Source organism: Antechinus flavipes, chromosome 4 (assembly GCF_016432865.1).
Source record: "Antechinus flavipes isolate AdamAnt ecotype Samford, QLD, Australia chromosome 4, AdamAnt_v2, whole genome shotgun sequence".
NCBI lineage: Eukaryota > Metazoa > Chordata > Mammalia > Dasyuromorphia > Dasyuridae > Antechinus > Antechinus flavipes.
The window spans coordinates 396,378,132-396,395,878 of record NC_067401.1 but is presented as its reverse complement, the minus strand read 5'-3'; positions in this window follow the sequence as shown (position 1 = coordinate 396,395,878).

The window sequence follows — 17,747 nt, the reverse complement described above, 5'->3', positions numbered from 1 at the left end:
AGCCTTTTAACTATGTTGGCCAGTACGCCTTTATTTCAGGAGGCCCAGGAATCATACTCTAAATACCATCAGGCTGCTCGAGCTTTGCGCTTACAGTTTGGGATTACAAAAGAAGAAGCTAGGAGCATAGTGAAAAGCTGTACAGCTTGCCTTCCCTTCCACGCTCCTACACTGCCTCCAGGGAAGAACCCTCGTGGTTTGAGACCCAATGAAATCTGGCAAATGGATGTGACCCATTATAAATCTTTTGGTCGTCTGTCTTTTATCCACATTGTGGTAGACACCTTTTCAGGATTCACTTTTGCCATACCAGCAGCAAAAGAGACAGCCCGAGTGGTCACTGAATTCCTCATTCAAGCATTCGCAATTATGGGTGTACCACAAGAAATAAAAACAGATAATGGACCGGCATATACCTCCAAACATTTTGAACACTTTTGTGCACAGTATAAGATTTTGCACACTACTGGCATACCCTTTAATCCTCAAGGTCAAGCAATAGTAGAAAGAAGAAACAGGGACATTAAGACACTCCTCCAAAAACAAAAGAAAGGGGGAGCCATGGGTAACCCTAGAGAACTTCTAAATTTAGTTCGCTATACCATTAATTTTTTAATCTTTGATAAAGATGCACTGGCTCCAGCAGACAGGTTTTGTAACCCACCAGAAGAGCAGTGTCCAGTGCGAGCAGCTCCACTCTCTTTAGATCCTTATTGTGGCTCCTTGATACTTGAATTGGGTTTTTCTAGCCGCTTGCAATATTTTTTCCTTCATCTGAGGGTTCTGGCATTTGGCCACTATATTCCTTGGTTTTTTGATTTTATGATCCCTTTCAGTGGGTGATCAATGAATCCTTTCAATGTTTATTTTTTCCTCTGTTCCTATGACTTCTGGGCAGTTCTCTTTGATAATTTCCTGGAAAATAGTGTCCAGGCTCTTTTTTTCATCATTCTTTTCTGGAAGTCCAATGATTCTCAGATTGTCTCTCCTGGATCTGTTTTCCACGTCTGTTGTCTTCCCAGAAGGTATTTCACATTCTTTTCCATTGTTTGATTTTTTTTGGATTTGCTTGACTGATTCTTCTTGTCTCCTCGAGTCATTCAATTCCAATTGTTCAATTCTGATTTTCAGTGAAGTATTTTCTTCACTCACTTTTTAAAAATCTTTTTCTAATTGTCCCATTGAGTTCTTTTGTTCTGTGGAATTTTTTTCCATTCCGCCAATTTTGTTTTTTAGAGAGCTATTTTCTGTTTCCAGTTCACCAATCCTATTTTTCATGGATTTTATTTCTTTATCCACTCTCTCTTTAACTGACTTCTCCAGGCTCTTTTCCCATTTTTCTTCTAGCTCCCTTGTGAGAGCCTTTTAAATTACTTCTATGAGGTTCATCTGTGCTGAGGAACAGATGATCTCCTCCTTTAGGGATTCACCTGGAGACTGTCTGTTTTTAGTCTCCTCAGGATTTAGAGTCTGCTCTCTATCTGTATAGAAGCTGTCAAGGGTTAAAGTCCTCTTCAGTTTCCTGCTCATTCTGTCTAATAATCAAAGACAAACCAGCAAAGAAAAAAAGAAAAAAACTGGAGTCTTTCTTTGGGGGAGGGGCTGGGTGGTGTTACTGAGCTTCCTCTACAGACTGCAGGGGGCAGCAGTGAGGCCCTAACAGGAGAGCGATGGCTGTGCTGTGCCTGCGCTCTGAGATCCGAGAGCTTGCTGAGAACTGTGGGGGAGTGGTGGGCAGGTCCCGAGAGCCTCCAGCTGTTTGGGGTTGTATTCTTCACCCCCGGTGTTTTTAGCTTCTCTGCTGGGCTGCTGACTTGCTGCCAGGGCAAAGTATCCAGTCCTGTAGTGAAGCTCTCCCCGCAGAGATGGCTGCGGTCACTCCCCACCCCCTCTCCAGTCTGCTCCCGTGCTCTCACTGCTGCTGCCCGCCGACTGCACCCGATCTAAAACCGTCCCAGCCCTCCAGTAAAGACAGACCTTTCTTGGCGAATCTCAAGGATGGCTTCTCTTGGTAACTATTTGTTGGTTTTTTTCAGTCAAGCATTAATTCAGAGGCTTGTCATGAAATGGATAGTGAGAGAAAGCGCGGAGCTACAGAGCTGTGTGCCTCCTCTCCGCCATCTTAACTGGAAGTCCCCTGCTGGTCGTTTCTTACTGAACAATTATATTCCATAACATTCATATACCACAATTTATTCAGCCATTCTCCAATTGATGGGCTTCCATTCAGTTTCCGGTTTCTGTCTGTGGTGTTCTCTTCTTTTTTATAATATATGGTGGTTCTCTGGGAGCAGGTTTCTTGGGGAGGTTCTCTGGAGGCAGCCTTAGTTTCACTTCAGAGTAATAATCACCTCAAATATAGCCAGGAGTTAAAATCCAATCTTTTATTGTCTCTTCCAAAATAGCCTGGTTAGTTTTCTTAGAGGCCTATCTCCTCCATTGCTTCCAAGAGCTCTTGCAGCTTGTCTGCCTGCTTCAGCCTCCAGCTCTCTCTGAATCTTGGTTCTACTCCTCTGAATACGTCGTTCTGCCCAACTGTAGTCTCTAGCTTGTCAGTCTCCTGAACTCACTGACTTCTGGTTTTCAATCTTTTTCAACTGACCTCTCCTGACTGAGCTCAGCTCTTTTAATGCTCTTTTAGAGATGTAAACTCAAAGGTTGACTCTTCCTCCGAAAGTGGGATTATGGGAGGTGTGAATTCGTGAATCTCACTATGAATACTGAAATCTCCCAACTTGTGAACTCTAATGTGTGAGCTAATGTGTGAATTCTCAAAGGTGTAAGGTCAAGCATTGTTTCTATTAACTCTAATGACAACACTTTGTAACATCTGTCCACTACAAAGAGACCTGCCACAAACATTCTTGCACATACAGGTCCCTTTCCCTTATTTAAGATTTTTGGGGGGATATAAGTCCAGTGTAACACTGTTGGATCAAAGAGTATGCACAGTTTGATAACTTTTTGAGCATATTTTCAAATTGCTCTCCAGAATGGCTGGATGTATTCACAATTTCACTAACAACGTATTAAGTGTCCCAGTTTTCCCACATCCCCTCCAACATTCCACATTATCTTTCCCTGTCATTCTAGTCAATCTGACAGGTATGTAGTGGTATCTCAGAGTTTTCTTAATTTGCATTTCTCTGATTAATAATGATTAAAGCATCTTTTCATATGGCTAGAAATAGTTTCAATTTCTTTATCTGAGAATTGTCTGTTCATATCCTTTGACCATTATCAATTGGAGAATGGCTTGATATTTTATAAATTAGAGTCAATTCTCTATATATTTTGGAAATGAGGCCTTTATCAGAATCTTTGACTGTAAAAATATTTTCCCAGTTTATTGCTTCCCTTCTAATGTTGTCTGCATTAGTTTTGTTTGTATAAAAACTTTACAACTTGATATAATCAAATTTTTCTACTTTATGATCAATAATGATCTCTAGTTCTTCTTTGGTCATAAAGTCTTTTCATAGGTCTGAGAGGTAAACTATCCTAGGCTCTTCCAATTTATTTATAATCTCATTCTTTATGCCTTGGTCATGAACCCATTTTGACTGTCTGTTACAACACACTGTCTCATATCAAACCTATATTATGCTGAAATCCTAAGGTCTTTTATTTTTTCCTGTAAAATTGTTTTCTTATACTATTTTTGATTTTTATTTTTATGCAGATTTGATTTTACTTTTGTCTTCATTTAATTTTATCTTTTTAAAAATAATTCACTTCAATACTGATACATTTTTGAATACTGAACTCGGTCATTAAATAAGAGAGCATCCTTACAGGATGTATCACTGACAATTATAATGTACAATACATCTAAGTTTAAGTCATTGAGGGCAAATAAAAGGACTCTGAAATGAAAACAGATGCAGAGGATACTCACCAACCAACTTAGAGTTTTTTTTAAAAGATAAAATTGGAAGTAAAGGGAGTTCATATAGAACGAATATTTAAAATAAATTTGGAACTGATAAAAATGATAAACAAAATATGATCAATCACAGATTTTTGAGCTCTGCACTGAAACTTCCTGCTTAGCTCATTTGATATACTATTATCCTCTGACTCCAGTAAAACAATGAATTCCAAATTCATCTGTGATAGAAGCAATAGTTGTCATGTAGGTGAAGATAGCTTTCATTTGTTTTTTAATGGTATTAAAATTATACTCAACAAGTGTTTAAAGGTTATAAGCCTTGGGCCACTAATAAAGGTTGTAAATAATCTCTCTGTTTCTCTCTTTCTCTGTCTCTCTGTCTCTGTCTCTGTCTCTGTCTCTCTTTCTTCCCCCCTCTCTTTCTATATGTGCGTCTCTGTCTTTGTCACTTTCTCTGTTGCTGTCACTGTCTCTATCTCTGTCTCTCTGCCTCTGCTTCTGCCCTGTCTTTGCCTCTGCCTGCCTGTTTGACTTTCAGCCTTTCTGTCTGTCTGTCTGTCTATCTCTATATCCATTTCTCCTTCTCCCCCTCTCTTTCTGCCTTTCTTCTGGCTTTTTTTCTGTCACTATCTTGGTCTCTTGAAATCTGTGTCTGTCTCCCTCTGTCCATCTCTCTTTTTTGCCTGTCACTGCCTCTCATGTTGCTTACTATGATTCTCCCCGCCCCTTACTATAGCTAAATAACTTCCTTTTGGTAACTACAAATGTTTCTCATTTCATTCCAATCTAAAACTAAAGCCCCATACTGGTCCAAATCAAGCCTGACCTACAACACATGTGCTTCCATCTGTTTCTAATCTATGTCTCTCCATGTTTTCTTAAAAACAAAAATAGCCTGATCGACTTTACCAAATTTTTTGCTAATTATAGCTATAAAACATGTCCTTAGTGATCACGTTATAATTTCTTCAGGATTTGCAGATCATGTCAAAATATTATGTGCTATATACACACTTTGTTCACTTCCTTTTAATGAAAATAGGGATATTTAACCTCAAATCTTAAGTAACCATTTTTGTTTCATGTAATCTTTCAAATATTTTCAAATATTCAAATATTACAAAAATTCAAATATTCAGACAAAGTAATGAGAAGAAGAAGAAAGAAGCAGAAGAAGGAAGAAGAAAAAGAAGAATAAGAAGAAAGAGGTGGAGGAGAATAATTACAACGACAATGATGATGATGAAAACAACAACCACACCAAGAGAAAAATTGGGCGATTATCATGTATTGCCATACAAAACAGAGATCCTACCCATTTTGAACGTTTGTTTTTCTTTCAAGATATCTAGAAAATCTGTTTTATGATGCTTAGCTTCCCTTGACAACTTCTGTTCATTGTGAAGTTTAGCACTCTTGATTATGCATTTTCATGTATTTATATACACAACTGCACACCAATACACACATATACACATATATGTGTGTGTGTGTGTGTATATATATATATATATATATATATATATATATATATATATATATATATATATGCATATGAGTGTGTGAAAAGCAATTTATCTAGGGTTGAAGGAAATCCTGTAAGATAATTAATTGCAGAGAAAGTGATGAGTCACATTAGTGAAAAAAGTTCACATGATAGCTATTTCTCCTGTCACAGATAAATTTGCAAATTATGGTTTGCAGAGAATAGTAGTATTTAAGTATTAAACCAACTAAACAGGAGGTTTTCAGTGCAGAGGTCATGAATTTTGCTTGATCCTCTTCTGTTTATTATTCTTATCTATTTCAAATGTATTTTAAATATTCATTCTATATGACCTTCCATTAAATATTAAACCAACTAAACAGGAGATTTTCAATGCAGAGGTCATGAATTTTTGCTTGATCTTCTTCTCTTTATCATTCTTATCAATTTCAAATGTATTTTAAATATTCATTCTATATAACCTTCCATTATTTCTGTTTACCTTAAAAAAAAATAGCAACAACAGCACTAAGTTGGTTGATTAGTACTCCCTGCATAAAGAGATAGATAGATAGATAGATACGTACATACATACATACATACATACATAGGGAGAGGCAGAACCATGTCATTCTTTTACATTCTTCTTTTCTTTCCTTACATTGCTTTCATCTTTTGTATACTTAAAAAAAATCTAAGTTGCTTTATCATGTGGCTTTATATCTTTATCAGTCACTTCAGACAAATCTTCTTTTTACCCTTTAGTTAATATTGTCCATCCTTTTCTGAAGAACTTCATTGTTTGATGATTTCCCTTCCTTGTTAAGCTACCCTTCCTTGTAAGTTTTTAATTGATATGTTCCTACTTTTTCTGCTACAATCCTTTGAAATCTGATTTCCTCATATCTAAGTTTCATGTAAGATTATTCCGGTATGTCCTCTTTTTCCCTGTCAGAAACTTTAGGAAGAATTTGGCACTTTCCCTTAGAGTTCCATCATTTTCACCCTAGCAACTTGTTCTCCCCTGTTAATAATAATCAGATCCAGTAAAACATTTCTGCTTTTTACTTTCTTCACCTTTTGAAGGATAGAATTTTCATTAAGGCAAGTCAATAAATTATGAACTACTCTGCTTTAGGTAAAGAAAGAACTCCAACAGCAGTCTGAATAATTGAAGTCATACTTCTTGGCTAGGCTTGTAATCTGTTTACCAAACTCCTCATGGATTTCCTATTTCTATCTCAATGATCTGCAATATACTCAGATGACAAAATCACTTCTGTTTCTCTCCTCTTTGCCCTTCATTTAAATTTTCTTTACTATACTTCCCTACTCTCATTTCTACATTTCTTTCTATGAGTGTACCATCTGAATATGCAATGTTCTATCCCCTGCTCCACCTCCGCTTTACCCTTTGTACTTTTTAGATTTATTTTTAGTTAAAGTATACTCATCTGCAGCTATATTTCTGTTATTGTTTTCCTCACAGATATTTATAAATAAATATAAATATATATGTAATATATAATAACTATAAATATAAAAATATAAATAAATAAAAACCTCCTTTCTTACATTAAGACATTTTATAACCCTTGCTTTTCTTTTTAACCATACACATAAACTAATAAATATTTGAAGCCTATGTTTAATATTTTCTTTCTTAGACACTTTTTTCTCTTATAAACTTACATATTATCTTAAATGCTGTTTTTTTATTTTTTATTCAATGTAGTTATTTTTAATAGTATTTGACTAGGTATATGTGTGTTTCTATATGGTTTCTTTGTGTGTTTGTATGAATATCTACATATATAGCAGTATGTGTTATACACAGAACTACTTTTAAAGTCCAATGAAGAATATCATATTAATGTGCTTATAAATATTTAATGCAAATAAAAAAGTATTTTCTTAATAACCTTCATTAATCCTACATATGGGGTATATACATGTACATTTTATAGTTGTTTAGAAATTTTAGTTATGTCTTATTCTGATTCCATCTTAGGAAAGATACTAGAGCGGTTGGTCATTTTCTTCTGCTCCTTTTACAGATAAGAAAACTTAGGGAAACAGAGTAAAGTTATTTGCCCATAGTACACACCTAGCAAATATCTAAGGTTAGAGATATGAACTAAGGAAGATTTATCATCTTCATTCCGGGCATGGCATTTTATCCACTGCCCAGTACATATACACACAAATGTACAAATATATAAACACACACACACACACACACACACACACACACACACATATATATATACACACACATACACATATATACATACATATATACATACATAAATGTGTCTATCTAAAATTACTTAAATACCATTTAAAATAACAATAGTGAATGAAAAATCAAAATAAAAATATGTAAATGTACAATATACAAATAAGCATATACTACATATATAACTAGAAGCTTTTAGTGTGTGTAGATGATATAAGTGCATGTATACACAATATATAAACATATACTTATATATACACACATATACACACTCCCACTATAGAAACATATATTGCCAAATCTATGTGTATATAACATATAGCTAAACACTATTGAAAGTAACCACAGGTAATGAAGGTTACACAAACATGCACAAACAAAATATAAATATGGATGAATATTCATAACAATGTATAGTATATGTACATACACATATATGTATTATATATTTATTTATTTATGTGCAAACAAATGCATACCTACATAAATACACATGCACCCTCCCATGTGAAAATATGCATGTATACATGTATATATGGGTAAGTTTTCAACATTTGTATTTACAAACAGACTCTTGTGTGTGTCTACATACATGTATATATATAGATCTTACCTTTTGGCAAAATTATAGTCTTTCAATCTTATGTCACATAATAAGATAATAGTCATATTGTCAGTGACAGTCAGATAATATAGTCAGTGACAGAAATGTAGAATTCAAGTCTATAATCCAACCTATGTCCAAATACCTTTTCTCCTCATTATCATTTAGAATTTAAGTCAGATATTTTAACTATATGTGGCTATTGACATTTCATCCCCTAAGCATCTCATTAAATCCTTAATAGTTAACTATTACTTCCCACTAAATTGAATTGACATCCCTAGCTCTGTTCCAATGCAAGGAGATAACCAGAGCAGAAGATATTAAGTAGATAGTTTTGAAGAGTCATTTAGAAGAAAGAAGGAGGAAGAAGAGGAAGAAAGAAAGAAAGAAAGAACAGGAGGAGGAGGAGTAGAAAGAAAAATGCATTTTCCTTCAGTCAACAAAACAAACTTAAATGCTTTTGTCTTCAGTAAGTCATCAACATGCCTTATACCTGGAATCTTGCCAACATCACTGAACATTTAAGAATTTTTGCAGCAGAAGCATACTTTTTTTTGGAATCTAGGTTTTTCTTCTGCACCATTCTGTGGCATCAAAGTTTCTTTCTATCTATACATATATCTTCATCTATGTTTCTTTCTCTTCAACTATCTGTATCTTTGTATGCATACATACATGCAAACATATGTTCATCTTGTGTTTATATCTACACTGAAATCTGCATCTTCATATATGTTTATGAATATATATGCACAAGCACATACAAATAGGCAAATGCTATTTATCTATATTCATATGCATATAATACACGTGTATATATTTGCACAGGCATATATGTAGGTGTATGTGTGTGTGTATATATGTGTGCGTGTGTGTGCATATTTACATGCTGAAGTCAAATTGCATGCATAAGATCTTCATATTTAATATTTGATGGATCTGGTCTTGTAAGAGCACATTCCAAAGAATGGACTGAATAAGTAAAAAGAACATAGAAGATTGAAAGTCAATTCTGAAGGCTTCTGTAATTAACAATAAGCAATATTTATTTTACGATTCAAGGAACATAATTTGACTACCAATTAGAATCTGTGAATTTTGTGGCTCTTGTGACTAAGGGAACCTTTTGGTCACAAATTTTAATGATCATATCAACAGATGTATTGAATTGAAGTATAATGTTTGAAAATTTTTCTGATGTTGATTTCTTTCTTCCTCTTTTTTCTACAGTAACTTCACACTCCATACATGCACACACACACACACACACACACACACGCGCGCGCGCACTCTCTCTCTCTCTCTCTCTCTCTCTTTCTCTCACACACACACACACTGTTAATAAATAATATATCAACCTGCTGGTTTGTTACATCAGATATATAATACATAGCATGATGGACTTTTATCAGGAAATTTTAATTTTATATATTGCCTGTGATATTTCCTGGTTCATGTAACTATGGGAAAGTCACTTCTCTAAATTTCTTCCTCAGTAGAAAGGTGCCAAGTATTGGTGACAATATGACACAGTAGAAAGAACTTGGTCTTTGGAATCAAAATACTTAGGCTGAAATCCTACCTCTTAATCCTATTAATCCTCTGTGGGAAGCTGAGTAAAGCTGAGACTTTTAAAGTCTCAGTTTCCTTTATGGTAAGAATTAATTGTTGAAATAGAAAGTCTCTGAGATTCATTGTAACTTGAAATTTATAGCCCCAACATTTCCTGCCACACACATTAAGCATCAAATGGTATGCTCATACTGATGTCAAACTATCAATATCTATAGAAATATAACTTACTTTTCTACATAGAGAATTGCAAACCTTAAATTTCTACAAGAAAATCATTATTTTATGGGCCTATTCTTTGAAAAAAAAACACATTTTGAGCTGATAATTAGATATATTTAGAGGAGTATTTTACTTAGTTATTGGTCTTACTGAAATTTTTATAAATATGTCACAGAATAGGTCAAAAACATATCTTCACAGATTATCATGTTGAAAAAAGATGATACTCATGTTTTGCAAATTGAACAGCACGACTCTAATGAAATGATTTTTTACAGAGCTTATGATGAAATTTTCTTTCTTCTGATGAATTGTGTGTAAACACATACATATGCACACATCTCTCTCTCTTTCTCTGTTTCTGTTTATCTCTCTCTCTTTCTCCATAAACCTTATTTCACTCTGATATGACTTAGTAATTTTGTTTATCCATAAGAACATTTTTATCTATCTATTAAATCCAAGAAATGGTAGTAAAGATATTTTAACCATAGAATGATAAGTAATAGTAATATTTTGTGAAATTATTTACTATAAAGTGCTGACTGTTAGGTATATTCTTTGTCAACTGAATTAATAAACAGTTATCATGGGAAATATTAAACCAGTCTGTATTGCAGAATAATCTTTGAGGATATTAATTCTAATAATTATAGCCAATATTTTGGTTTACTTTTGTAAGGCACTGAATTTTTGTAATATGCATATTGAATTTGGATTCTAGAGAAAGTAATTCATGTCTTTATCCTGATACAAGGAGTACTATGATCAAATTAATGTCATATAACATTCCTAAGCCAGTTTCTTTATCTGTAAAATAGAAGGAAAGTACCTCTAATATACACTTAATATGTAAGTGTTATAGGAATGTCAAATATTTTTACTTTTGGGGAAATCATTACTTTCAACTGACTATTAATCTCCATCCACTTTCCCTGCTTTGAATGTGTTATTTAGAATTTTTAAAAACTTTTATTTCTGTTTCTATTACTAATGCCTTAGGAAAGGATGCAAATAAATGTGTTTCTGAGTTTCTCTTCCAAGGAGCATTCTTTTTCTTCTTTTCTTTTCTTTTCTTTTCTTTTCTTTTTTGGTGGGAGAGGTGACAGTTTCATCTTTAAGGTTAGTAGAATAATCTAGGGAAACACATCAATTTATGATAATAGTAATTAGAATTTTATTTGCTATAAGGTTTATTGGCATAGTGGTTTTATTATTTCCTTGCTGTTTAGTTATTTTACATTATGGCAAGTAATTTAAATAAGTAAGCAGGTTAACAGATGAATATCTTCTTTGTAGATAGCCTTCTATCTATGTGAATGGTAACTCCACCTTCCAAAAAAAAATTATTGTCTTATATGCATTTATTCAGCTGAACACTATTAATGTATTATCCATATAATGCTACTGCTTAGAACATTTTTAGATTATGAAAAGATGTATCCAATGTTGTCAATAGTTTTTATTATTGTTTATTATAGCTTTTTATTTACAAGATATATATACGGGTAATTTTTCAGCATTGACAATCACAAAACCTTTTATTCCAACTTTTCCCCTCCTCCCCCCCACCCCTTCCCCCAGGTGGCAGGTTGACCAATACATGTTAAATATATTAAAGTATAAGTTAACTACAATATATGTATACCTGTCCAAATAGTTATTTTGCTGTACAAAAAGAATCGGACTCTGAAATTTTGTACAATTAGCCTGTGAAGGAAATCAAAAATAGAGGGATTGGGAATTCTATGTAGTGGTTCATAGTCATCTCCCAGAGTTCTTTCGCTGAGTGTAGCTTGTTCAGTTCATTACTGCTCTATTGGAACTGATTTAGTTCATCTCATTGTTAAAGAGGGCCATGGCCATCAGAATTGATCATCATACAGTATTGTTGAAATATATAATGATCCTGCTCATTTCACTCAGCATCTGTTCATGTAAGTCTCTTCAGGCCTTTCTGAAATCATCCTGCTGGTCATTTCTTACAGAACAATAATGTTCCATAATATTCATATACCACAATTTATTCAGCCATTCTCCAATTGATGGGCATCCACTTAGTTTCCAGTTTCTGGCCACTATGTCAGTAGCTTTTAAAATAAGATTTCGGGGATTTTATTGTGAAGGGGATGACATAAGTGGAAAGAGAGATACACCCATATAAAGAGTATATGCCAATATAAAAATATTTTATTGGCAAAAATACACCAATAATAAGTGGTTAGGATTATCAGAATACAAGCATACAATACCTATGTATACAGAAAGTTTAAATTGTGATTGGAATATAATTTATTATTCTTTATTTATTCTTTATGATAATAGTCATTAGAATTCCTGAATTCACCTCTTGCTCTGAATGAAATCATATCAACATTTATTACTTCTATAAAGAGTCATATCAAATTACTGCCCCTGTTTTTCTATATCACTGTGATATCTCAGACCATAATTTCCATTCCTATCCTCTGATTTCCGATATGATTTCTTTATCTCATCCACTGGGACATAAGATCTTTGAGGGAAGATATATCTCACTTTTTTGTCTATATTCACAGTGTTTAGCACACAGTAAATACTAAATAAATATTTTAATTCAATCTATTATATTAAAATACTTAAGCTATGATAGATAAGAAAAAAAAAAGAACTCTGTCAAAGATGAGAAAAGAAAACATTCCATACATTTTACAGGTGTTATAAGAAAACAAGTACTCTGCTAGGTATATATAAAGGCATCAAAGAGAGACTGAGGGTGAGTGCAGCTAAATGATGCAGTGGGTAGAGCACTGGTCTGTACTAGTTTGAATCTGAATTCAAGACATTTTATACTTCCTACCTGTATGATCCTGGATAAGTCATTTAACCCCCAATTGACTTGAGAAAGAGAGGGGGGAAGAGAGAGAGAGAGAGAGAGAGAGAGAGAGAGAGAGAGAGAAGGAGAGAGAGAGAATTTCCATAAATGCATAGCAGCACTTTTTGTCATAGTACAAAAGAAATATCATTGTGCAATTAAAATGATAGATTTGAATAATTCAGATAACCATAGAATTATTTATATGAACTAGTACAGAATATAGTTAATTGTATCAGAAAAAAACATGTGTACATATTGATCACAGTAAGATAAACTACTGAAAATCTTCAGAATTCTGATCAGTATAGTAACTTTTGAGGATACATTATGGAATATAGTAGGCCTCCTGTTTTTAGGTAGAACTATCACAAGATAATGAGATCATAGATTTAGAATTGGAAACAATTCTAGAAACCATCTAGAACCATCCTCTTTTAATTATAGATAAAAACAAACCAATGTGATGAGTATAGTTGTAGAAGTCGCACATTTCCAGACATGGCCAATGTATTGCTTTTTTTTAGTTAACTATACTTTATTTTCCCTGGGGAAGAATATATTAACAATGAAATAGTTATTGAGAATTGGCATAAATGTAACAAATTAATTTTAAAAAATTATAAATAAGGAGAGAATAGTAACTATTGGTAGTATTGAGAAAGGTATTATATTTGTCATGATAGTAGAGATGTGCTTTGAAGGAATCTAGGTATTCTAAAAGGTAACAGTGAAGAGGGAGTACATTTCAGATATGTTGGATAACTATAGAACATGGAGATAAGTCATTGAATATTGTGAATGAGGAACAATAGGTTAGTTGTAGGAAGAGGAATGATACAAAAAGATAATTAGTGAGAGCCACATTGTTTAGAACTTTAAATGTTGTATGGAACATTTTATGTTTTATCCTAGAAACAATATAGAGCTGGTGAAAACATTTTAGTTGTTGCATAATATTGTCAAATCTGTTTTAGGAATTTAAATTTGACTTCTGTATGGAGGCTAGTGAGAGAAGGGAGAGACTGTATTTAGAAGACTACTTATGAAATTACCACAATTGCCAGGCCTGGGATTATGAGGTCTTGAACTGTGAGACAGTTGTATGAATGAAGAAAAAGGGATAATTAAGAGAAATGCTATGGAGGCAAAATTGAAAAAACTTGACATCTGATAGAATGTAAAGAAAAATATGGCAGAATCATGAAAGTCTTCTGTAGGGGTTAAAAAATTCTAATTTTTTGAACATCAATTTGACCTTAAAAGTGAGGAAATTTGGGGCAGCTAGGTGGCACAGTGGATAGAGCACTGGCCCTGAAGTCAGATGACCTGAGTTCAACTTTGGCCTCAGATACTTAACACTTCCTAGATGTGTGTCCCTGGGCAAGTCACTTAATCCCAGTTGCCTCAGCAAAAAAAAAAAAAAAAAAGGAAATTTGGAGAAGGTATGAGTTGACAGAGTAGATAGTGATGGGTCTCTCTGTGTGTGTATGTGTTTGTGTTTTGTTTTGCTTTTTTTTTTTTTTTTTTTAATTTCCACCTCAGATTCAGAGATTTAAAGGAAAGTTTTTTTTTTTTTCTCTTCTATGCTTAGTTCTCAACTCCTGAGTTGTGACTTTCAAAAAGGATTTAAAACTAGAAATGACTTTACAGATAAGCTACATCGACTTTGCAATTTTACATGCGAAAACTGAACAAATCACTACCTTCTTTCTGGAATTTCTAAGGGAATATAGCAAACAAATGCCCTTTACAAGATTTCTTTGTGCCAGTGTGTTCTACATGTTAGTGTGAATAAATTTTAAGCAAAACAATGCAAAAACCCCCCCACAAAAAACCCCAAATACAATGATGTTAGCAGAAGAAAGATAGAAGAATCACATATAAAAAAGCCAGATTGAAACCTTCTCCAATTTATTTCCATTGTCTTGATCAGATGAGAACACTTTTTTATGTTAAACATGATAGAAATATATGTTTAATCCAATATATGGGTACCTATTTGTACAATTATCTTGCTGCACAATGAAAAATCAAATCAAACCAGAAAAAAAATGAGAAAGAAAATAAAATGCAAGCAAACGACACCAAAAAGAGTGACAATACTGTGTTGTGATCCACAGTCAATCCCCACAGTGCTCTCTTGGGTGCAGATGGCTCTCCTCAACACAAGACCATTAGAACTGGCCTGAATCATCTCATTTTTGAAGAGAGCCATGTCCATCAGAATTGATTTTCATATAGTCTTGTTGCTGTGTGCAATGATCTCCTGGTTCTGCTCATTTCATTTACCATCAGTTCATGCAAGTCTCTCTAGGCCTCTCTGAAATCATCCTGTTGGTCATTTCTTATAGAACAATAATATTCCATAATATTTATATGCTATAATATATTTAGCCATTCTCTAACTGATGGGCATCCACTCAGTTTCTAGTTTCTTGCATCTACAAAAAGGGCTGACAAAAACATTTTTGCACATATGGTTCCCTTTTCCTTCTTTAAGATCTCTTTGAGATATAAGGCCAATAAAAGGAACAACTGGTATGCACGCTTTGATAATTTTTTATCATAGTTACAAATTGATCTTCAGAATAATTAGAGCCATTCACAATTCCACCAATAATATATCAGTGTCCCAGTTTTCTCACTTCCCTTCCAATATTTGTCATTATCTTTTCCTGTCATCTTAGCCAATTTGAGAGGTATGTTAGAGTTGTCTTAATTTGCATTGTGAGAACACGTTTGGCTTGAAGCAAACAATGAAAATTGGGTGTGAACAAAGGCCTATAAATCTCTTCAAATCAATTATATTTGAAATTGAGACACTTCCTAAGCAATCTGTATAAAAAGTGAAAACTATTTCTTAGGGGGTGTTGAAGAAGAGATTCTAAGTTTGAGAAGCAAAGGGAAACTGAGTGGTGGCGAAGAATGGAACTATGAATTACATTCATTAACTCTATAAGTATCTTGGATGAGAGATTTCAGGCTGAGCAAATTCCCCAAAAAGAGTCAGACCTTTCTCATTGTCCTCCTATTGTTTACCAATCTACAAACACTATTTGATGTAATTTATTTCATTACCAAAATATTTTCAATAAACTGAAATTGGCTTTAACCACAGAGAGGAGCTATACAAGTAAACTTTAAGTTCCTTTATATTTCCCCTCTAGGTTGAAAAAGGTAATTAATGTGACTGAATGTCACACCCCTTAGTTTTAGAAGATATTCTAAATATCACTTGGCTTTAAGTCCCCATTTTAATTATGATGAAATAATTACTCATATTTACTCATTACTCATTATAATGAGTAATCTATTTACTTTTACTATTTACTATTTTATCTATTTACTTTTACTATTTACTATTTACTATTTACTTATTTAAGTAATAAGGAAATTTGCTCAATGGTACTTAAAAAAATAGAACTGTTATGCCTTAAAAGAAGTATAAAAAAATGAATTTCTTAAATGAATATCTTTCTTGGACTGTGAGTCCTCAAGATGATCACATAAGTTTAAGATATGTTTAAAGATGACATCCTTGTCTGCTGATGCAAGAGAGAGAGTAGAAATGTTAGCCTTTGATACTTACTATCCATGTGGCTATCCACAAAATATTTAATTCCACTAAAGCTCAGTTTCTTCATAGGTAAAATGGAGATGAAAATATCTATAATCTATTTCATCATTCTTTTTTCTGTTGTTATTGTGTTCAAATGATAATAACTATTATTTATGCAATACTTCCAGATTTATAAAATGAAATACATATTTTATATGACTCGTTCGTCATAACAGTTCAGTGAGATAGATGCTATTTTTATACTCATTTTATAAATGAGGAAAATTAAGCTAAGAAAAGTTGTATTTTGTTCAGATAAATATTTGATACAAAATTCACAATAATGTCTTCCTGATTCCAAAACTAGTACTCTGTTTACTATTTGTATATTGTACTATATTGTAAATAACTTTACATACATTAAAGTGTTATTAAATATCAATTATTATTATTTTCTAACTTAATTGGTTAGATAGAAGAAACTATTTCTATTCCTAAATGCATAATCAAGTGAATGATTCCCTATAGTGTGAGTCTTCAAACACGATTTATTCCCTATAATAGAATTGAATTCCTATTTCAGTTTTTGATTTGAGCTAGATTAAATTGTCCCACCATCTAGAAATTTAAAAAATGTAACAGCTATTTTTGTTGTTCAATTGTTTCAGGCATATCTTACTCTGTGGATTTTTTTTCTTTTTTTTGGAGGGGAATTCTTGGCAAAGATTTTTGAGTGGTTTTCTATTTCCTTCTCAAACTTATCATAAATGAGGAACTGTGGACAACAGGGTCAAGTCATTTTTCCAGTCTCATGCAATTTGCAAGCATTTGAGGCCAGATTTGAATTCAGGAAGATAAGTCTTCCTGACTTCCACTATAGTAAAGTCTATATGAAGGTCACTAATCAAGTCAAATTTATTAATCATAACAGTAATAACAATAAACAAAATTGTAAGTAAAATAGTAATAATAAATAATCATAATAGTAATAATAACATATTTGTATAATGCTTGAAGATTTACAAAATGTTTTACTCATAATACCATGTGATTTAATCATGAATATAATACTTTGCTACTAATGAAGAGAAAGGAGACATTTGGCTGCCAATTTCTCTAGGAGAAAGCGTTCATCAATTTACATACTCAAAAAAAAAAACAACCTCCTTTCTTAATATTCCTTGGCAAGTAAACTATGTAGAACTCTTTGCCTTCATTTCATTTTTGTTTTAATATGTTGACATGTTCAAGGTATATATATATATATGTATATATATGTGTGTATATATATATATACACACATATATATACAC